General features: G+C 34.1%; 1 protein-coding gene across 2 annotated transcripts in view; it reads left to right on the top strand.

Moving 5' to 3' along the window:
* Nucleotides 1-24297, top strand: part of LOC138711687 (uncharacterized) — a 1209687-nt gene that overhangs the window by 405088 nt on the left and 780302 nt on the right. For both annotated transcript variants that reach the window (XM_069842817.1, XM_069842816.1), the window contains exon 4: nucleotides 5962-5996. The gene's annotated coding sequence lies outside the window, so the exon portion shown is untranslated. The remainder of the gene's footprint in view (nucleotides 1-5961; nucleotides 5997-24297) is intronic.

Below are 24297 nucleotides of genomic sequence, written 5' to 3'. Positions count from 1 at the left end.
TTTTTTTCTTCACATGGCTCATATTTATTTACTTTTCTTAATTCATATACTGTGGAAGTCAGAAAACCACTAACTCCAGCAATGTTTATTTCAAATTGTGGTCCACACCTGTGCAGTAACGGTCAGCGCGTCTGGCCGCGATACCAGGTGGCACGGGTTCCAATCCCGGTCGGGGCAAGTTACCTAGTTGAGGTTTTTTCCAGGGTTTTCCCTCAACCCAATACGAGCAAATGCTGGGTAACTTTCGGTGCTGGACCCCGGACTCATTTCACCGGCATTATCACCTTCATATCATTCAGACGCTAAATAACCTAAGATGTTGATAAAGCGTCGTAAAATAACTCAATAATAATAATAATAATAATAATAATAATAATAATAATAATAATAATAATTCAAATTGTAGCGTAAGATAATGTAAAAATTTTGGTTTTGAAGTATTTAATTAATAAAGAATGTAATTTTACACAATATTAATAGATAAATGTATAATATTTAAAGTTAGTGAGAGAAATAATAAGTTTTTTTTTCTCTCCTGTAAAATTTGGTTTATTGGAGTTAGAGAGTTTTTGGTTACCCTGTCTCAATTATAGGCTCCGGAATGTGTCAGTTATTTGGCCGTATAATAGACTTAAAACATCAAATGAAAGCCAACAGTGTACATTCCCGTTTATAGTCAAGATAATTTTCATACCATAGGCCTATTAGATCTGCATCAGTATTCTGTCAAAACTATCCATTCTTCTTTACGGGAATCGTGACTTCAAAAATTATAAGTATGAAAAATCTTCCGTTACACACAATACAAAAGTTGGTTGCGTTAACTTCATAGCGGTTAAAAATGACACGGGAGCTTGTGTGGGCGACAAATCCCGCACGACTTGCTCTTTATACCCTCTCACCAGAAAACTCTTTCCGCCTTTCCATGCGAATTGAGTAAATTGTGTTAACAATCCCCCGAGAATCCTAGGCGCCATTTCGCACAAAAGGAACGCTGCGAATAGCAGGCAGCCGAAAGGATATAAAATATAGCAGACGTTTTCCAACGATGAGCATTTCGCTTTGGTACAACACGGTTCTGTGTTCCAGCAATTGTAATCACGCAGCCCAACAAGTTGTACGGGATGTGTTGTAATAAGAAGGGTCTATCTGTTCTACGAGCTGAATAAATTAGATGTAACGCAATAAAAACTACAATTTGATATTAAAATTGAGGAATCATATCGTGGCAATACTGCAGAAAGTTGCTAAGTTCATAGGAAAGCAGTGAGATTTAAAAATGTTTCCTTTAAACTCACGATATCCCAATCAGATAACATTCAGTTTAAACGATAGCTTAAATCATTTTGGCAGAAACTTCGTCACCAAGAGAATTAGTTTATTTCTTCCGTACAAAATATAATATTTTATATGACATAAATATCTGAAAGAAGTTAAATTTATAAATTACTAGTAGCTTGTGCAGCAAATGCTGCTGCAAACCAAGTTCGTTAGACGTTCAAATAAAATTTTTCAGATTTATTTTCAATGACGAATACTTGTCTTTTTGATAGTTATTTGCTTCCATAATAATGAAACATACTCCCTCTGAATGGATTTTTTTAGGCCAAATACTTTCTCTTGAACCTATCCAACTTCAGTTTTTGAGTTTCAACGCGAAAACGCAAGTATCAATGTCAGGACGATAGCAGTAGCTATTTCAGGTCATTGTGGATTGTAGGCAAAAGTTAAAAAAGTCAGGTTTGCTAAGCTTTGGAACAATAGCATTTTCGTATAGCTGCTGCATGTAGAACTTGAAATATAGAGCGTAAAATCATTTTATCCTACTAAGAGATCTTGCTGAAATGATCTGGAGACTACAAAATTTTCTAGGCCTCTTATTTTATCAGTTAGTAATACCTTTTGATCTTTCCTTAGGAACTGTAATTTTTACGCTCTCTCGAGCCGATACTGAAGACAATGACACATATCAATATCTACACTACACCGCCATTAAGTATATGAAAAAGACCCAACCCCACTGGGTTAATAAGTATAAAAATATTTGATTTTTAATAACAATATTATTATCTTAAGTTTTGTAGTTATATATAGTAGCCACTCAGTAAATTATAGAAATGAAGATCTAAATTAAGATATTCTCTACATTTACTTACATGACCACAAAACGTTTCACTTTCATGTCATCAATATAGCATCAATATTATGTACAATTAATGAAAAATAGATGCATCATGATATTAACTACAATAATATTTAATTTCTAATGGTAATAATGTCATGAAACCACCTCAAGTTTCGTAGATTTGAATATCCAATACACAGCTGTACTCAGAAAATTATACACTGCAGAATCAGTTTTTAAAAACAAATTGAATTGAGCTCTAAATGTGTCGGCAATCCTGCAGGTCATGGCCTTCGTGTAATAGCCTATTGTTTATTGCAGTGTGTGTTTTGTTCTGAAATTCAATCGAGTTAGCCGTGAATACAATTAATTAGTTCTCAAAACTGACGAAAGATGGATTTTGGAAAAAAGGAAAATGATGTAGGAAAATTGACATTTCACTGAAAACTACTACTTTTCCGAAAAACTTTGGGTTCCAAGCTTCAAAATGAGGGGTCATTTATTAAAATCCGTTCAGCCGTTTTCCCGTAATTTCCATTACCAGTTCAAATTATATATATAGATTTACGAGTACCAGTACAGAAATGATTGAAATTATAGTTAACACTTAAATTGGCAAAACTTCATTTCCCACAATAGTTTATTAAACTTTGTCGGACTGTAAAGAAAACAACTATTGCAATGTCCATATTTAGAAATCTTCTCACTATTCGTGAGTTGCCACAAGGGACAAAGAGTATTTAACCATTTAAAATTTACAAGTTCACGGAATCATTAATTTTGTTTTGACAATGAAACTCCTACTAGTACATAGCTGCAAATACTTTTGTGCGAGATCGTGCGTATTGCTTGTTTTCCGCACAGAACCAATACGCGGTAAGTGTGAAATACAACATTCAGTATTCCCAACGTAACACACATAACAATTTCCCTCTTCTTACCGCTTAAGCGCGACATTCATTTTACTGCTTTAGGCTTTTAACATATTATTTTTAGAGACCTTTAACATAGTAATAATTATAAATTGGAAACTTACCACTGCAATTTCACCTAAATTGCAATGTTAATTATTGTTTTTAAATATTTGCAAAAATTAAGTAAAGTCTACTATTCTACGAAACTTATTGCATTCCTGATACAAGTAACATTAAGGAAGCCGTGAAAAATCAACAAGATTCCAGGTGCCGATGTTATTACTGCAATATGTTATTAAATAATATTGTTAAAATATTAAAATGAAGAATAAATCATTACATAACCTTACCGTTTGTTTTAAGTTCGCATTTATAGACTGGGGGGAAAAAAAGACAGACGTATATCACGGCCTGCTGGAGTATAGTAAACACAGAAAACATTTTATAGCAACAATGTTGAAGAAAGATATTTTGGTGTTCCGAAGTTGCCGTCATTAAACAGAAACCAACATGGAGATTTCATTGCAACTAATTAGAAATTCGTCTTTCAGGTATGTAATAAACGATCTTCGCACAAAATAATGTACGATACACGAGCGGTACGTTTGTTTTCATGTTCTCGGAAATTAAAAAAGCTCAACTACGTTTCGCTTTTTTAATCTTTTCCTCGACCATGAAACCGTCAACATACCGCTCTTGTAACGTATATTACTATTTTGTGATTGGTGGAAATATACCTAGTTTTAGAGAGGCAATTGTTACAAAAAAAGTAAAGAATGCTAATGAACTAGGTTTCATTTCGAATATAGGTGATCCTTTCAATGCAGCTAAGGTTACAATCGGAATAATAGATGTAGGTATTCCAAGCCTCTTAAACACATCTTTCATGAAGAGAGTAGCGGTACCTCTTGCTCCAACCAGAAGTCCGATTACTTCAAGCTCTTTTTGCTGGTACTTTTGGAGGTAATATGGAATGGTAGGATTGTAGATATTCTGTACAATATTATAGTATCCTGAAATTTTAATTTTCCTACAATTTTTTTTTTTCTATTTTCCATTAAAATTATAGCATGTAGCGTATTAACCTGTTGCATCCTATAGGATACTTTGCCAATTTAATGATTAACATACGTATTAATTACGTTTTCTAGTTTTGCATACAGTTGCTATTTATATAAGTTATATTATTATTATTATTATTATTATTATTATTATTATTATTTATACTACTCCTACAATAAATTAATCAGAATTATAATCTTCTTTCCTGCACAAAAAATCTATAAATTAGAGAATTTGTGCAGTGCACAAAGTCGAAACTTTTTCTACCAATTTCTGGAATAATCTATATTAATAATAAATCTGTAGCCAAAATTTTTCTGGTAATTTTCGATTTTCTAAAAATAATTGGTATTAACATGTATAATTCACCATCCTGAAACCGAAAATATTTTTTTATTTTTTTTTTTTATTTTTGTTTGTATGTCTGTCTGTCTGTCTGTCTGTATGTTACCTTTTCACGCGATAATGGCTGAACGGATTTCAATGATAATTGGAATATAAATTAAGTTCGTTGTAACTTTGATTTTAGGCTATATGGCATTCCAAATACCTTATTTAAAATGGGGGTTATAAGGGGGCCTGAATTAAATAAATCGAAATATCTCGCTTATTATTGATTTTTATGAAAAATGTTATATAACAAAGGTTTCTTTAAAAATGATTTCTGATAAGTTTTATACTTTGACACATTTTGATAGGACTGATATTTAATGAGATAAATGAGTTTTAAAATTAAAATAACTGCCATCTATGGCAGTGTATTGAAATAAAAATCAAATGACTTCGTCTATAAGGGGCCTTGGACACAACAATCGAAAGCTATGAAACATAGCCTACAGACAATGTTTCTGTTTTTGTATGAAGTAATATCGGAAGCTAAATTAACCGATTTGTATAATTAATTATTATTTCATCATTGGAAAGTGTAGTTTTTCTGGATGGACATAATGCTATAATGTTATTACAGTAACTTGTGAGTGAATTGAGAACAGGTAAGATTAAAATAGCTTCTTATGCACAGAAAACTTTTATAGGTTATTGTGTATATTCATTTCCTGCATTTCTTATAATAATGTTTATGAAGAAATTCATTTCTATCTCAGATAATTAACGAACAACGAGAGTGTATTGATTTAGTATGCAGTAATAGTACGTTAGCTTAGCAATCCATTATTTTATAATTCAAATTTTAACTATGCTCAATTGAATCGTGTTAAAATACATAAAATATATATGCAATAAATGCAATGCAAAAAAATTGGGTAATGAGCCAAGCAGATTATGTTGCGCTGTTGTAAAAGCTGTTCCTCCTGAGATTCAAGAGCTCCCACAACAAATTAAAAACTTTCTAATTCGAGTACATCCGTTATCAACACACTTTTTACATAATATAATATAATATAAACATAATAATAAATCTGTAGCCAAAATTTTTCTGTTAATTTTCGCTTTTCCAAAAGTAATTGGTAATAACAATTAAGAAACATGTTAAAGGAATTGTCACTGCACCAAATGAGTGTCTCTGGATCAAAATGATCGCATTTTAATATTTTAAATACAATTTAAATTAAGTAACATATTAAACGATTTATCCTTCTATCAAACACGAAAGTTCCCTGGATCAAATGTCTTATTTTAATTATGTAATTACTTTATATTTATTTCTAACGGGTGCAGCGGAGCGCACGGGTACGGCTAGTATGTAATAATATTTACTTTGTTCATTAATATATTTCACTCCACTGTTGCCAATTTCGTACTTTGAAGCATATTGTTTCGTTTCCACTCTTATTATGTGCCCGAGATTATCATTTTGTAATCCAAATCAGAATGTCTGACATTTTGCTCCTTGTTTTTCAGATCTGGTGCAATACCTTCGCTGGAGTGAACGAACAGTAAGTTAATATTCACAGTGAATGTAGGATAGGACTTTATTGCAGCAGAATGTCATCCGTGACCTTACCGCAGGCTTTCCTGTTATTCAGGGTTAATTCGTTCATTGTCCGCTATGCCAATATTTTCAGCTTTAAAATCGTGGACAGTGGGCTGGTATAGGGGCTGGTCGAGGGGTGGTGATCGATTCTCTAATAGTTCCTGTCTTTCGCGTTGTTTCCTCTCAACTCCGTGATGGTTTCTTACGTCATACGACACTGACAATACGTTCATTACATTAACACAAGAACGTATTTAACTATATATGTAGGGACCGGATTTTTATGTAATTACATATTATATTCCTTTCAACCTAACCATATAAATAACAAATCTTTGCGAATCTTGTAATTACCATTAATATATTAAAATTTGATACTACATATTTTTACACATTTGCCCCACATGGCTTGGTATTACATAAATCTACATATTTAGGGGTTTTATTCGTTTTTACTTCTCTAAAAGGGGGGGAAAAAAACTTCCTGTTGGGTAAGTTTACAGTTTGAAATGCACAGATTTAAAAGGCCTTTTTACCTACCCAAGAAAGGATATATTTCGGGACGAAACATAGCATTCTTAGTTCCAGGAAGTAATAGTGGCACTCACCCCATACCACCCTGTGTAAATATCAGTGAACAAAAGGCAAACTTTCTTATACTCTTGTAAAAATCACTCAGAAAGTAGCGTTGCCTTCATGCGGTGGAGTGGGACGAGGACGACATGATTTGTCTCGAACTATAACTGTTCTGCACACGTCTTAACAAGTCGTCCCCATGCAATTTGCAACCTTACCCACCCTCTTCCTAATCCTTCCAGGGAAAACCCGTGTCAAGTCTGGCATGAGCCACAATAAAGTAGCCGACTTTTGAAAAGAATCTGGAGTAAAGGAACAAACTGGAAAGATGTTGAAAGATTAAAATAAATAGCTTTTCAGGTTATTGCTTGACCTCTTTACTTTAAATTTAGTAAACCTATACCCAAATGGGATTTTCTGAGCAATTAGAAAGTATGATTCTCGGCTGGAATAATCCTACCCTTCTGAATGAAACAATTTGTAAATGCCTATAGTTTGAGGTTTTAATAGGTACTTTGTTTCTTACAGGGAGCAGCTAAAATGCATGTGTCCCACATCTCTTATTTTCTCCTAATCCAGTAAAGCGAAACAGTGCTTGCAGTACTGTTGTGTCATTCATTTCACTCAGTTCTCTAGTTATAGTACTTACAGTATAAAGTGCAAGTGAGTTTATCTACTACTTTTAACTAACTAAAATGGCCCCTGTATCTTCAATCCTAACGACAAAAATAAAATCATGGATTGCGATGAACGAAGCTTTCACTACAGATGGAAAAAATATTAATGTGTCAAGTGTGCGGTAAAAAAAGTCGCGCGCTCTCTGAAATCACAACTAGAGAGTCTTACCTATCCTATACCTGCCAGATATTGGTATTAAATATGTTCATGATTTTACATGTTTTGGTACATATTCAGCTTATTTTTCTTATATAAATATGTACATATTTCACACCTTGATATTACATAAAAATCCGGCCCATATATACAGGGTGTTTAAAAAATAGAGGGCATAATTTCAGGTATGTATTCCCCATATGTAGACAGTACGAAAAGTTCATTACAACATGTGTCCGGAAATGCTTCGTTTCCGAGTTATGGCGTTCAAAACAGTAATATTCACCGGAACGTTTTTCTTCCCGCAGGTAGTTGCCTTTACAACAGATGTTCAAAATGTCCACTTCCTGCTAAAATGTCCACCTCCTGATTGAATACAGGCCTCACATCGATGTCTCATGGCCCTGCGGACACGATCCCAAATTCCAGGAGTATTGCATATTTCCTCACAACCTGGCACAATTCGATTCCGAAGGGATTCCATGTCAGGCACCGAAGACGAATACAATAATGATTTTAAATGGCCCCACAAGCAGAAATCAATAGGGTTGAAATCAGGTGAGCGTGGAGGCCAAGCAAATGGGACACCTCTACCTATCCATCGATTAGGGCACCTCTCCTGGTACAAACGACGAGCCAGCGCAGCATTGCCGTCCGCTTTACCGTACATGAAGTGTACTTCTGCCAGCTCCTGATTTCAGTACATGTCGCAAGCACAACGCCAAACACAACACTCAGTGTACTCTTCGCCTCGGAATCAACTGTTAGAGTGTCCTCTGTTAATATCTTCTGTCACGGCACCTATTTGCGGGAAGAAAAAGTTTCCGGTGAATATCACTGTTTTGAGGGCCATAACTCGGAAAGCAAGGATTTTCGGACACATGTTGTAATGAACTTTTTGTATTGTCTACATGTGAGGAATACATACCTGAAATTATGCCCTCTATTTTTGAAACACCCTAATGTGTGTGTGTGTGAGTGTGTGAATACCTTTTTGTAGGCCTATACAGTACACGTGGTTTTCATAGGAAATCTTTTCGACAATCCTTTCAAGGGAAAATGTTATATCATTCGGAAATATTCCTACAATTCTCTCCTCAAGGCCTACAAAGGTTATTTACTCGCTTATTTCAACATAATGTCCTTCTGTCGGAAATTATCCACTGCCTTCACAGTGGTTCCCTTATCCGAATACTTTTCCGCGAACTCTGTTCGCAACAGATGTTATGTCAAGGAACTCTCTCATGTAAAAACAGAATTACAGTGCTTTATATTTGGAATAAATGTTATATTCTCTGTCACTGACCAGAATCTTCATAAACTTTGTAATACTCGTAGCTTGGCTCAAAAGATTTTAGACACGAACTTTACCATTAAATATGCAGTGGAATTAAATGATAAGAATAGATCATGGTTTTTACCAGAGAATTCAAATCCCTTACGCAGAACGCGAGACCTTTCTCCGTGGCAAATCTGCAAGTGACATTCATCGGCCTCACAGCTCCCGCGAATCCCGGGAGTGCAGCGTTGTAAAATAAAAGAATATCGCTATGAAAGGGGACGTTGATGGTCGGACATTTATTCAATTCTGAATTTCAGTAGCTTGCCTGATATAAAGAGAATGCATTTATAAGTACATTGGAAAAAAAAAACGTAATTTTTGGTCAAATCGTTCCCTCTGTAAGGATATGGGTTATGTATGTATTTATTCACACTGCAGTGGGTGTATACCCTGTGGCAGTGGTAACTAATTACACTCAATAATGACAATAATAAACTTATTAATTAAAAATACAATTAATAATAATAGTAATAATTAATACTAACAATAATTAATAATAATAATAATAATAATAACAACAACAACAACAACAACAGGGAATATCCTAAATTAAATGAAACGATCACTTAAAATAACATTTGAAATAAATCTAATTTGTATCTTAAAACTAAGATCGAACTAAAACCCACGAGTATGATATGTTCATATCTGCACAAGTACCTTTCAACATTACACTCATTTCGCTGTTAACTCACTCACTGCAATGGAACTACGACACATTTCACTGATTCTATCCTGATTTCACTAACACTTCAAAATCATTTCACTGTTCAAATACTTTGCACTGCCACTATAAACTATAAAGCTTCACTGACAGGAACACGTTTCACTTACACAGCACACTTCACTGACACGACATACTTCTTCACTGATACAACACACTTCACTGACACAACATAATTATTCACTGATACAACTCTTCAATAACAACATATCTTTACACCCTTTAAATACTGTGTATAATTACCATCTATTAGTAAGGTCCTTAAGCCTATTTTTAAATACATTTTTGGTTGTTGGTAAAGCCTTTAGTAAGTCTGCAGGTAAAGCATTTCAGTCCCTGATTGTACGATTGAGAAAAGAAAACTTTCCAGTGTCCGTCATTGTGTTCCATCATAACGCATTTCAGAAGAACAGCGCTATTGTTTAGAACGCCAGCATCACTCAAGACACGTAGATACAAGAAAACAGAAAACAAACACACATGTTCAAGCTGTAACTATGGCGCTGTAAGCAGTCAAAACGTGCAATTGTCTGTAACTCTGACGTCAGTATATTCTTCCGGTTGCATTGCATTGTGTCAGTTCCCTGTTGCTTGGTAACGCGTGTTGATTCCGTTAGTGTAGTGAATGTTCCTTGAAGATTTAGAAGGTTGAACTTTTCCTTGTGAAATGCAATGGCTATTGAGAAGAGAGACCGTGCACTGCTAATGAAGTTGTTTTACCAGAATGACAACAATAGAAACGCTGCATCAAGGGGATATCGTCGAAAGAAACAGTTGAGAAGAGGTCCCATGTCAATTAATGGACTGAAGAAAGTTATGCAAAAATTTGAGGAAACGGCTGAATTAGATATTTACACCTGGTGGCGAAACTTGGAACTATTTTTTTTGCATAATTCGCGATCGCATTGGTCAATTAGCATATCTACGAGATTTCACACTCCTACGATCATTACAGTCCGTTCTGTGCCACGCTGAACACCGTCAGTTTAATTAAACAAAATTGTATAGTCTATCTTTTAAATTTTAACCTCATGTCTAAACTTAAATCCTCATACAATTTAAAGAGCCAATGTCCTTGTTTGTTTTAGTCACTGTAAAATTCATCTTCGGAACACTACACCATTCGACAATGTTAATCCTTAGAATACAAATAAGACCTTGGAAGGACTGCAACTAACATACTGTTAAATAAGTATATAATAAATTTTCAATCTTAAGACATATCAACTTGCAAATGTTTATTTGCTATTTAATAAGATATATGAACGTTTTCGCCGTTTGGGGCATCTTCAGATATAACAAAAACATATAATCTGAACCTATAATAATAAATTATGCAAATAACAAAGAATAAAGAACAATGTATGTATGCAATGCATGAGATTCATGAGCTTTATGTAAAATGTGACATAATACAGGATAATTGTTGATATAATCTTTAGATTTTGAAATTGAATTGGACGGATATTTTATACATATAGCTCATGTTACAAGTAAAATATACAATTATGATTAAAATTGTCAATAATGTTAAAATTTATAATGATGATTGATAAAATAGATATTTAAGAGTACTCATTAGTTGAGGATTGTCGTAGAATATACGATAATTTGCGTAGCAGATGTTCGTGTGTTATGTATGTGTTTCATTGAAAAAAACGTTCGCTAATGAACGAAATGTTATTTTATGTTGGAGATTGCTGTTTTAATTTATTATCTGACTTGGTGACAACTTATTGATTATAAATGACTTTATATATGACTATAAATAAATTAAAACAGCAATCTCCAACATAAAATAACATTTCGTTCATTAGCGAACGTTTTTTCAATGAAACACATACATAACACACGAACATCAGCTACGCAAATTATCGTATATTCTACGACAATCCTCAACTAATGAGTACTCTTAAATATCTATTTTATCAATCATCATTATAAATTTTAACATTATTGACAAATTTAATCATAATTGTATATTTTCTTTGTAACATGAGCTATATGTATAAAATATCCGTCCAATTCAATTTCAAAATCTAAAGATTATATCAACAATTATCCTGTATTATGTCACATTTTACATAAAGCTCATGAATCTCATGCAATGCATACATACATTGTTCTTTATCCTTTGTTATTTGCATAATTTATTATTATAGGTTCAGATTATATGTTTTTTGTTATATCTGAAGATGCCCCAAACGGCGAAAACGTTCATATATCTTATTAAATAGCAAATAAACATTTGCAAGTTCATATGTCTTAAGATTGAAAATTTATTATATACTTATTTAATAATTCACCACGCATATTGAAATATAAAAATGAATTGTAAAAAAAAAAATAACGTACTGTTGTTCTACGCCCCCTATATGTTGATGTGTAAAACACTGAAACGCCTGATATCGGAAATTCATAATACTTTCATTTCATTTTGCCTATATTGCCACATTTCATTTCAACACTATTAGCAGGGAAATTAACCGCGAATTTTGAAGTGCTCTTCAGCCCAAATGCGCATTTTTTTGCGCTTATGTCCGACTCTGCGAATTACATAAGGTTCATTTGGGGAGGCAACCGAATTCCTTGCCATGCTAGTAACGCAATCTCTCCCAGATTTTAGAGACAGGATTGCCAGCAAGAAGATCATACGTAAAGTAACGTAAATACTAATGAAGTGCAGGAATACTTTAAAATGTTACTCGCTTTTACGTATGTCACGGGTACAAAATTAATTCATATATTCATTCAGTCATTGAACCATACTTCTGGAACATCGGTACCCTCTAGCGGAGGTTTTAATAACTACAAGAAATTTAATTAGGTATACTTATTTTACGAAAGGAGGCAGAGGGATAATTTGGAAGTTCATAGCCTCAAACGACACCTATTATGCAAATCAGGTATTACTAGGATGCGAGAGAAGAAAAATTTAATCCAGAAGCTCTAATTTACACTAGGAGGTCATTAACGAGCTGGAAAACCCTGCATGGAACACACTGCTTAAAATCCCTCCCTAAGGACTTGCGCTCCGGATTTTTGCGTCCTGAAATTCCATAGACCCCAGCCGAGCATCAACCCGCAACCTTTAGTTCTAGAGGAGAGCGTTTTACCCCTACATCACTCGGATCGAAGGTACAATATAGTATCATTAAAACGTTACATACAGGAAGTTAAATTAACACAATACTAATGCCATGTCGTGCTTTCTAAAACATTGGTTCTACACGTTGAGATTATATTGACTATTACACTCCTACTACGTCATACTACTTTTGACCAATAAAACGGTACGAAAGGACGTATTTCAACCAATCATGGCTGCTTATCGCACAATTTTACCGCGTCCCTAGCATTTGTTTAATTTTATCGCGTCCCTAGCATTTGTTTAATTTTATCGCGTCCCTAGCATATGTTTAATTTTATCGCGTCCCTAGCATTTGTTTGTTTGTCAACATTTGAAACTGCGCTGGTCTGGACGTCAAAATAGTAATATACGTTACAAGAGCGGTATGTTGACGTTTTCATGGTCGAGGAAAAGATTGAAAAAGCGAAACGTAGTTGAGCTTTTTTAATTTCCGAGAACATGAAAACAAATATATCGCTCGTGTATCGTACATTATTTTGTGCGAAGATCGTTTATTACATACCTGAAAGACGAATTTCTAATTAGTTGCAATGAAATCTCCATGTTGTTTTCTGTTTAATGACGTCAACTTCGGAACAACAAAATATCTTTCTTCGACATTGTTGCTGTAAAATGTTTTCTGTGTTTACTATACTCCAGCAGGCCATGATATGTCTGTCTTTTTTTCCCCCCAGTCTATAAATGCGAACTTAAAACAAACGGTATGGTTATGTAATGATTTATTTTTCATTTTAATATTTTAACAATATTATTTATATAACAGATTGCAGTAATATCGGCATCTGAAATCTTGTTGATTTTTTCACGGCTTCCTTAATGTTACTTGTATCAGGAATGCAATAAGCTTCGTGTAGTAGTAGACTTTACTTAATTTTTGCAAATATTTAAAAACAATAATTAACATTGCAATTTAGGTGAAATTGCAGTAGTAAGTTTCCTATTTATAATTATTACTATGTTAAACGTCTCTAAAAATAATATGTTAAAAGCCTAAAGCAGTAAAATGAATGTCGCGCAAGGGGAGACTGTACTGAGCCGGTACTCCTATCTCTGCTATGTTAAATTGGTGATGTTGAAGTGCACATTACTAAAGAAATATTGGAGATAGACTTCTGAATTTTTTATATGTTATTATCTATGATTCTGTGAGCAAAAGCAAGCAAAAATCAATACTCATTTAATTTATTTTGAATTAATGTTATTTTTTTTTAACTTTAAATTTTATATGAAATTTTCAACAGAAAATTTTTCGCCAAGAAAAAATTTTGAAACTATACACAAAAATTTTTGCTTGCGATTGAAGAGCTCTGTCTAGGGAAGGAGCATACAAAATTTCAGCTTTCTAACTTTAGTAGTTTCTTAGTGAAGTGCACTTACACATTGAAAAAATTAAAAATGAGAAAATTGCATTTAAAGTTTACATATACCTTTCAAAATTTTTCAGCTCCATAATCTGGATTGTTGGCCTCCTCATCTTCTCTTCTTCTTTTGAGGTTTCTCTTCTTCTGTCTTGCTGCCTTGGACATCAATTCAACTGCCTGATCTGCCTTTGCCACTCGAATATCATCCAACTCTCTGAGAAATGTCAATGTATTATAACCCGGTGCTATACCTAAATTTTGTAACACTTTAGCTCGTCCTATGTTGCCTACATTAAAACTGATTACTGCGTCATAGACTCCTGCTTTCAAAGTTTTCAAGCCCACAAATGTAGTTTTTGGAACCCTCAACCACACCAAATTTTTGAAGGATTCATTTGGATTTTGTGTCAATCCGTGTACACACTTCTTCAGGAGGTCTGGATGAGCAAGGTCTCTGTATATTGGCTTCAATTTTGTCATCACTTCTACTGGTAATCCATGATGTTTATATGTTGATTGATCCACATTGTATTTACACCAAGAGTCTGGTCCCTTAGGGCACAGCTGGTGGTGAGGTTGCTCGTCGGTTGACAACTTGTGGAAATATGTTGCCCACACAGCCCACTTCATTTTATTTATATCATCTGTATTATTTCTGATAGCATTGCCATAATACAGCTGCAATAAATCAATTGCGTCTTTTGTCAACCCCCAATGATCTTACCATCAGCTAGTTTTTGCCCTTTCATATCTTTCACTAATTTTCTCAGTCGATTGCCCATCCTCTTCTGTACATGTCTTAAACATTCCCATTTTTCAATTTTAAAATGTTCACCATATGGTTTCTCATTCACAACTTGTTGGAAACCTCTACTGTCTCCATCTCCGAGGTAAGTGGAATACCTCACACCCCTTTCTTCTATAGATCTCTTGAAAATCTGCACCGCTCCTTCAACTTCCATCGTTCCACTTGCTCCATCAAAGTTTTTAACACAGTTGCTAGTGTGATCAACTTTGTTCTTTGTCACTACACAGCCATGACAATATTTAGTTAGGCATACCACATCTACAACCTTACCATTGTCTATGCTAGTTGCTGTGACCACACCGTTCAGTGAAGTGTGGCCACGCTTTTGCCAGCTCCCATCTATAGCAATAGCAATATCTGTTGAACCAGCATTTTCTTGAACTGCTTCCTTTGCTGCCTCAACCATGTACTCTGTTGCCACTTCTCCAAGAGACCTTTCTATAACTTCAGTTACTTTCTGGAATCTTGTAGGTGGTTTGGGAAGATTCAATACAGAGCACAAAACTTTACTAGCAGCACTTCCCTTTCCTATGCAACGCATACTATATACAAATCTCAAATTCACCTCATACCCATTGTTTGTATATTTAGAGGAAGGAAACGTATGTTCTTCTCCACAGTTTTTGCACACTAGCACTAATCTACAAGCTAAAACCCTACGAGAATTACTATTTTCTAAAACTGAAATACAGTTTGTGCTGCTACATTATTTACACTGTACAAAACCAGATATAGCTTCAGACAGAAGTTCAATATCAACAAGAAGGTAACCAGTTTTTTGTTTGCCTGCCACGAAACTATTGTCAGACTCATCTTTACACAGATCAACAAACAGTTTCTTCGATGAAGCAAGTTTTATATTAGAAGCACTAGCTGGTGTTGTTTCACAATCCTTAGGCCTACTATCTACAAGTGGTGTTGCACTTACACTACTATTTACATTTTCTACACTAGTATTTACAGTTTCTACACTAATATTTACACTGTTCACGGACTCACTCACATTGTTTTTACACTTATTTACAGTATTTACACTACCATCTTTATTTTTCCATTGGTTTCCAAAAAATTTTCTCTTCCCAAACTTTTTCAGACGACCCATGTTGCATTCAAACAAATAACCATGTGTTATTTTGATCTGAAGTTAGGCACGAAGTCAGCAGAGTCGCCAATAGCACAAATATTCAATTCCCTACACGACTGGAGTACGTTCATAAATTCTTTCCCCATAGTTCCAAAGATATATCGCATTATATCAGTGACAGCAGAGAAGAAACGAAAGTGGGAGTGGCTCGACCTATGCACAGCTGTCAAAAATCCTAAAAAAGGGACACTTACATCCAAAAATTAGGTTTTATTTTTACATATTTATATTCTTAACATATTAAAGTATTTAATAGAGCTAAAATCTCATTTTCGAAATTTTCACCAAAATTCAGTACAGTCTCCCCTAAGCGGTAAGAAGAGGGAAATTGTTATGTGTGTTACGTTGGGAATACTGAATGTGGTATTTCACACTTATCGCGTATTGGTTCTGTGCGGAAAACAAGCAAATACGCACGATCTCGCACAATATATATATATATATATATATATATATATATATATATATATATATAATTACAAACCACTCCAGTCGATGCACAGCAGTTTCAAATATGACTCGCATTGGCATTCAAGAACAAGAATTAATAAAAATGACTGATCATACCTATGCATCTTCTGAAATCCGATTTACAAATAAATGAAGAGCGCCATTCTGAAATCCTGCATAAGTTGAATACACCATATAGGCCTAAATCAACGAGTTCCACTTCTATTACGCACACGTCCAATATAACATCAATTGAACCACCAACTACATTCAAATTTGAAAATTGTACATTCAATAATTATTCCTTTTAAAATTATTCATTCGGAAATTCTGAATAAGTTGAATACACCATGTAGGCCTAAATCAACGAGTTCCACTTCTATTACGCACACGTCCAATATAACATCAATTGAACCACCATATACATTCAAATTTGAAAATTGTACATTCAATAATTATTCCTTTTAAAATTATTCATGTTTATTTTTTTATATCATCGTCGTTAATTAAAACTTTTCTAATACTTGTGTATATTAGTTAGGTTATGTTATAGCTTCTGCTATATGATATTATGGATAGCCACATAGCAGAGATTGTTTAATATTAAGATTTATTGAAAATCATCTGTCAAGTGACGTTGATTACTGGGATTCAGATAATTGAAGTGGAATGTTGCATTTTAATAAAAATGAAACTGAATCAACAAAGCCTTCTTGACTAGTAACATTGCCATCGTGTATAATAGATCGAGAACTTCTCAACGAGAAGGCATTGCTCACTACTGCCATCTAGCATGCATCTAGCGTAATATTTGTAATGTTGAGATGGTACAATAATACATTTGAAGACAGTTGTATTTTCGTAAGTCAATTAATATTTTATTGTATTGGAGTACTTTGTTACTTCTAATCTTTATATACTTTCTTCTAATCGTGTAATAGTCAATTAAATCCCACACGAGTTTTGATTTTCTCTAGATAAATCAAAACGTCTAGTGAGATTACTGTTGATAATAGTGGCTTGTGCAGCAAATGCTGCAAATTAAGTTCATTAGACGTTCAAATATATTTTTCTTCTTTCAGATTTATTTTCAATGAAGAATACCAGACATTTTGAAAGTTATTGGCTTCCATAATAATGAAATATACTCCCTCTGAATGTTTTTTATGCCAAATAATTTTTCTTGACTTTATCCATCTTCAGTTTTTTAGTTTCAACGCGAAAACCCAAGTAACAATGTCAAGACGATCATTGGGTTTTTCACGTGGAAGTAAATCAATAGCTATTTCAGGTCAATGTGGATTGTAGGTGAAAGTTAAAAAAATGTCAGTTTTGCTATGCTTTCGAACAATAGACATAGCATCTTGGTATAGCTGATGCATGTAGAGCTTGAAATGTAGAGTGTAAAATCATTTTATCCTGCTAAGAAATCTTGCTTAAATGATCGGGAGAGTACAAAATTTTCTAGGCCTCTTATTTTACCAGTAAAGTCTGGTTCACAATAAACCATGAACGGAAACGACAACGAAAACGAGGACGAAAATATTGTTAAAATAAATGTATGTAAATCTGAGCATTTACAATTAATATTGTGAATGCTCATATTTAAATGCATTTATTTTAACATTATTTTAGTTCTCGTTCTCATTTCCGTACCCGGTTTATTGTGAACCAGCCATAAGTAATACCTTTTGGTCTTACCTTAGGAACTGTAATTTTTGCGCTCTCTCGATCCAAGACTGAAGAGAATAACGCATATAAATATCTACACCACGCCGCCATTAAGTATATAAAAAAAACCCAACTCCACTTGAATAATAAAAATATTTGATTTTTAATAACAATATTCTTATGATACGCACGTCTTGTAGTTATATACTATATAGCCGCCACTCTGTAAATTTGAGAAATGGAGATCTAATTTGAGATATTCTCTACATCTACTCATATAACCCCAAAACGTTTTACTTTCATACCATAGCATTAATATCTGTAATATATAAAAAATAAGTCACACCATGACATTAACTATAATAATATTTCATTTCTAATGGTAATAATGTCATCAAACCACCTCAAGTTTTATAGATTTTAATATCCAATGCACCGCATAATCAGACCTGTAATTTTTTTAGCAAGTCTTGAAATTTTTAATTACCAATAATTGAATTTGAGCTCTAAATGTGACAGAAAACCTATAGGTCGTGTGCCTTCGTGTAAGAGCCTATTGTTTATTGTAGTGTGTGTTTCATATTATTCTGAAATGCAATTATTTTTTTGAAAGACATCTTGGTTATATAATTATTATATATAATTATTAATTACAATTAATTAGTTCTCAAAATTGATGAAAGATGGATTTTGGAAAATAGGAAAATGATGTAGGAAAATTGACATTTCACTGAAAACTACTATTTTTCTGAAAAACTTTGAGTTACAATCTTCAAAATGAGGGGTCATTTATTAAAATCCGTTCAGCCTTTTCCCTAAATTTCCATTACCAGTTCAAATTATATATACAGATGTGAATGCAGTACAATCAATCGCTGTTCGTTTAATACTCTTTCATCGCCATATTACATTCGAAATTAATTGTCACTCGTGTACTGCGGTTCGTGTTATCGTCCTGCTTAATGCTGTATGTCTACATAGCTAAGTGTGGTTCTTAGGTTGCGTTGTTAGGCACACGTCACTTCCAGAAACCAGCTACACGACGGGGAGCGCTGAAGTTGGAAGAAACTCCTAACCACTTTAGATTACACCGGTGTTCAGGTTTAAATTTTGTTCATTAACTGCGTAACTAACCAAATTACACAAGGTGTAGCATAACATACAGTAATTATATCAAGTACTGATTTGAGGACAAAAATATAAAAATTACTTCTTAAGTTATTTTCTCGCCTTATGCATATTTCAAAACTACAGAAAATGCTAGTTATATCGGGACATCACTTTATTTTTACTTGCATTTTTATTGTACCTGTGATTCTGAATGTACTTGACTCCCACCCCTTTCACTAACGTTCTTGCTCCCGTCAGCCACACAAACTTACGCCCGCTGTTGTATTCGAAGTCTGCTAGCAATGAAGTAAAGAGTATAAAGTATAGTGTGTTTCAAAAATATGGTTGCGTTTTCCATAGAAGGAAGAGCCTATATTATTAAACCTTATTTCCAGGGGCAGGTATTTATGGAGATTAATTTTATCATTTGTGTTTTTTAATATTGGTGTCGGCGGAGATTGTTGTACTCTTGTTGTATATTAATGGAAATTTTGGAAAATACAATTATTTTGATATTGGAGTATTAATTCAGTATGAATATTACTTTCCAAATAGGCCAATAGACAATATTTGTTGGATTGAGACTGTATTTAACACATATTCATTAAAAAGGAAAAAAAAAAAAAAAAACTTGCAGTCCTCAAATTAATACTTTCAAATTATTAGTGAAATGTTGAATTCTCCATCTTTTGCGTTCACTAATGTAATCAGAACACCTGGAATACCATGTCATGTAGCCTACTTCAATGTACAACAAATGAAAATAAAAAAAGTCCGAAAAAAGAACTCAGAATATGAAATTCGCTATAAAACGACACTATAATAGTAATTCGCGAATGTGTTCATATTTCGCTATTATAACTCTATTTCGCGATTTGTCGTGATTGTTTTATCCGCATATTATTAATCAGAATCACTTAATTCGTTAATATTAGTATAAATCTATTGTAAGTTATATCTATTATGTCGTGATTTTCGCGATCTCCATAAACACATGCCCCTGCTTATTTCGCACAGGTACGGTGTGTAGCATGACTGAATAACTTTATCTGTGTGGAGTTACCGGAAGTACGGTAATATGCTGAATAAAGTAGCCACTATGTAATGAATAAAACCGCCTGAAGAGTTGAGTTTGTGAAAAAAAATGATACTACTCTACTGTATTTTGTTAAAATACCGTAAAAGTAATGATCAAACTGAAAAACCTAATATCGTATTTCCCTGTAACATAAATGGATACACTACTTTACTCTCCTCCTATAGCTAGTAAAATTATTTGTTTACATATTGCACTGGTAACACCAAACTCCTGTAATGGAAGGGGGCAACAGTGTTTCCGAGTATAGCCAGGTTAATGTTCAAAATGTTTGTAAAAATAAAGTGGTGTCCCTGTACCATCTGTTAGTGGAGTTACCATGGAAACCACATGCAAATGCTTCCAAAGAACGCTTGACGCCTCATAGACCGAAAGATTACTTAGCGAACTTGAAGTATTTCTCAGTCTTTAATAGAAATATTGCGTTTGAAACTTATCATCAGACAGTGTCTGCGGGATGACTTAAGGAAAAGTGAAGTTGTTTCGTATCAGAGTATATGGCACGTGCCGCGCCGTTCGTCTTTTGTGTACCTACCGAGTACAGCAGCGTACAAAACGAAGGAACCCCGGTCCACATTGCAACGCAGTGTGTGCAGTTGCGTTATCCTGCTCAAGTATTTAGTACGCGTTGAATATGTTGTGCTGATCCATTCATAATGGCAAAACGTTAAATTCGCTCAGAGATACGAAATGCAATTAAGATGTATGAGAGTGACATTTTATGTATTAACGAAGACAATATCGTGTGTAATGTATGTAAAATTGAAATAAAAACCAGAACAACTCAGGCTATAGAGAAACATTGCAACAGTACATCGAACAGGAAATGCATTGAAATGAAATCTGAGGAAACATCTACATCACCATCTTCATCATCATCATCATCATCATCATTTAGTTGTGCGGGTCTAACGACACGTGCAACATGATGCTCAGTACAAATATTCCTCTAAAGAAATTGAGTGATCCCCATTTTAGAGGTTTTCTTCAGAAATTCTCTCGATACAAAAACTGTTTAAGCGATAGGCGAAGACGATTCAGCTTCGACAACTTACGAGAATATATCGTCGTTTACTGCAACGCTGGTAATTGCATCAATGATGACGAGGACTGAACCTTGCAAGGTATGTGCTACAGTACTACAGTACTTCATTTTTCTTTTCCTTCTGACTGTACGGAGATACAGTAGCATGTTGACGTCGTCTGTTTACGTTTAAAACCAGTTCAGCCAATGGGCTGAAGGAAAAAAAATGCACTTACATTCAACGATAAGTTATCCCGCATCCACTGTCTACTTACCATTAATTGTGTTTAGTATCTGCAGACTCATTTAAATCGTGACGATAACCATGCGTCTCATGTGAGTTGTAATGAAATGAAAATCAGCTAAGAGAAGAAGTTTGTGTATGTGGAAAAATATCTTGTTCTTTGTGCACGAAATAAATTTTCTGAAACTTATTAAACGTCCTTATTTTCGCAATTCAGTGATTTACTAAATACCAGTATATCAGTTGTTTCATCTAAATTTACGGCTTCAAATATTTTCGAATCGAAACAAATTACGGAGTACCTACTTTCACAGGAATATACCCACGTTAGGACTCACAAAATGAGAATATATACACAATGTACCTAATTTCTCTACAGAAAAAATATTGTTTTTAAATAATTGATTAAATGGCGATCTTTCTCGTGTTAATTATGTAAGCATGTGCGGCTTACAGCTGTTTCGGTGCTACTTGACACCATCCTCAGAGCCTTCTGTGTCTCGGCGCTATCTCAACATCGCTGTCTGTTGTGTGGGTGCGTTCGTGTGATGAATTGTGTCAAATAGTGTGTGTGTTCTGAAATTGATTTGTGTGTTGAGAATTTGATTAGGATGTGTTTTAGTGTGTCTGTATATTTGGCATTGTTCTAGTGTGTTGAGTTTTTGGTTTTTGGGTTGTATGTGTAGGATTTCCATGTCTGTATTTATGTTATTGTATGTGTGGTTAGCATTAGTTATGTGTTAGACATATGTAGATGTATTGTGTCCTCTGGTTATTGCTTTAATGTGTTCTTGTATCGAGTTTGGAATTATCTGCCTGTCTGTCCAATGTAGAAACTGTCGCAACTATTGCATGTGAGTTTGTATACGCCTGTGTGGTTGTATTTATTTGTTTGTGTTGTTTGTGTGTTAAGATGTCTTTGTAGTGTGTTTTCTGTTCTGTATGCTATGTTGTATTTCTGTTTTCTGAATGAGGATCCTATCTTGTGTGTGTTTTTGTTTTCGTATGTTAGTGTGATATATTTCTTGTGTTTGTGTTGTGTTTTGTGTGTTTTTGTGTTTGTTGAGTTTTTCTTTTGTCCTCCTTATGATGTAGTCTATTATGTTTGGGTTGTAACCGTTTTCTTGTGCTATGTATTTGATTGTGTTCACTTCTTCATTGTAGTGTTGTCGGCTCATGGGTATGTTGAGTAATCTGTGTACCATTGTCCTGAATGCAGCATGTTTGTGTTGTGTGGGGTGATTAGATGTGTTGTGTATGTGTGTGGTGGTGATGTTGGTTGGTTTTCTGTATATTTTGAAGGTGTGTTTGTTGTCAACTTTTGTTATGGTGATGTCTAGGAAATTTATGGAGTTATTTTTTTTTCAAGTTCCAGTGTGTATTGGAGTTTTGGGTGTATTTTGTTTATGTATTGGTGTAGTTTGTGTATTTGTCTTTTGTTTCCTTTGTATAGTATGAGTATGTCGTCTACGTATCTGTGCCAGTATATTATGTTGTCTGCATATTTGTTGTTGTCATTGTTGAGTATGTACGTATGTTTCTTCTATATTGTGTAAAAATATCTCTGCTAGTATGCTGGATATGGGTGATGCCATTGGCAATCCTTCCGTTTGGGTGTAGTATTTGTTGTGTGTGAAATAGTTTTGCTTTGTTATGATTCTGTGATTTGGATAATTTCTTCGATGTTTTCTTGTGGCGTGTTGTCTATGAGCATTTGTTTAGTATCTATATTGTTTTTAAATGGAATATTTATATTTTTCTACCGAAGTGGAGAGTAGAAGTAAAATTATGGATAATATCATTGTTTTCACGTTACTAAACCAAATATCTTCAGAGAAAATTTATGGAGGTTGTGGGACTGGAAACTCGTCTGTCATTTTTGTTCCAGCATGATGGTTGCTCCGCACACTTCAACATGTGAGCAGCGAGGTAGTTAATGAAAAGTTTCCAATTCGATGGATAGGACGGGGATGGTCCTTTGATATGGCCGGCTCGATCGCCCGACATGACATCATTAGACTTTTTTCTCTGTAGTGCAGTGGAAGATAGATTGTATCAGGAAGCTCCAACAACAATAGAGAATATGAAATGGTTCATTACTTAGGCGTGTGTGAGACAGTGTCTGGGAAAACATGCGTTCTTTGCAATGCTCTCTTGTTCATCGTCTCTACAAGTGTGTTGAAGTAAACGGAGGTCATTTTGAATATCTGCTTAAGTGACAAAGGTTCATAGTAAGTTCAGATATTTATTTCATTGTCATCTTTGTCGGCTTATTTACTATGCTGGATGTAATTTACAACAATGAACTTTTTTTTTCTTTTAAGCTTCAAGTCGCTAATATTTGGTTTGAACATTCTTTCTTTTCACCTTCTTGTCACGAGTGTTTTCTTTAAGGAAGTGAAACAAACTGTACTGTGCGAATTTTATCTCTAATTCATTTCGCTAGACAAAACATGCATGTTTAATTTAAGGGAACTGGGTAGTGATACTGTGCGATTAAAAAATTTCAATACAAACGTTTAGTTGAATATTTCTAGGCTTCTAGTTCTCAGAAAGGAATAAAAATTTCCAGGCTTATGCAACAAATCATTCTGAATTCAGTGGTATAAAAGACGACTAATTAGTTTCGAATCCAAGTGCAAAAGAAAGGCCCTAACTGATAACCTGTTTTCCCACTTTGCTAAGTGTACCTCATTCTTCAGGTGCACATTACTTGCTACTATCTTCA

Source organism: Periplaneta americana, chromosome 13 (assembly GCF_040183065.1).
Source record: "Periplaneta americana isolate PAMFEO1 chromosome 13, P.americana_PAMFEO1_priV1, whole genome shotgun sequence".
Taxonomy (NCBI): Eukaryota; Metazoa; Arthropoda; class Insecta; order Blattodea; family Blattidae; genus Periplaneta; species Periplaneta americana.
The sequence above is the reverse complement of the archived record's forward strand: the minus strand, read 5'-3'. Positions and strand labels throughout refer to the sequence as shown.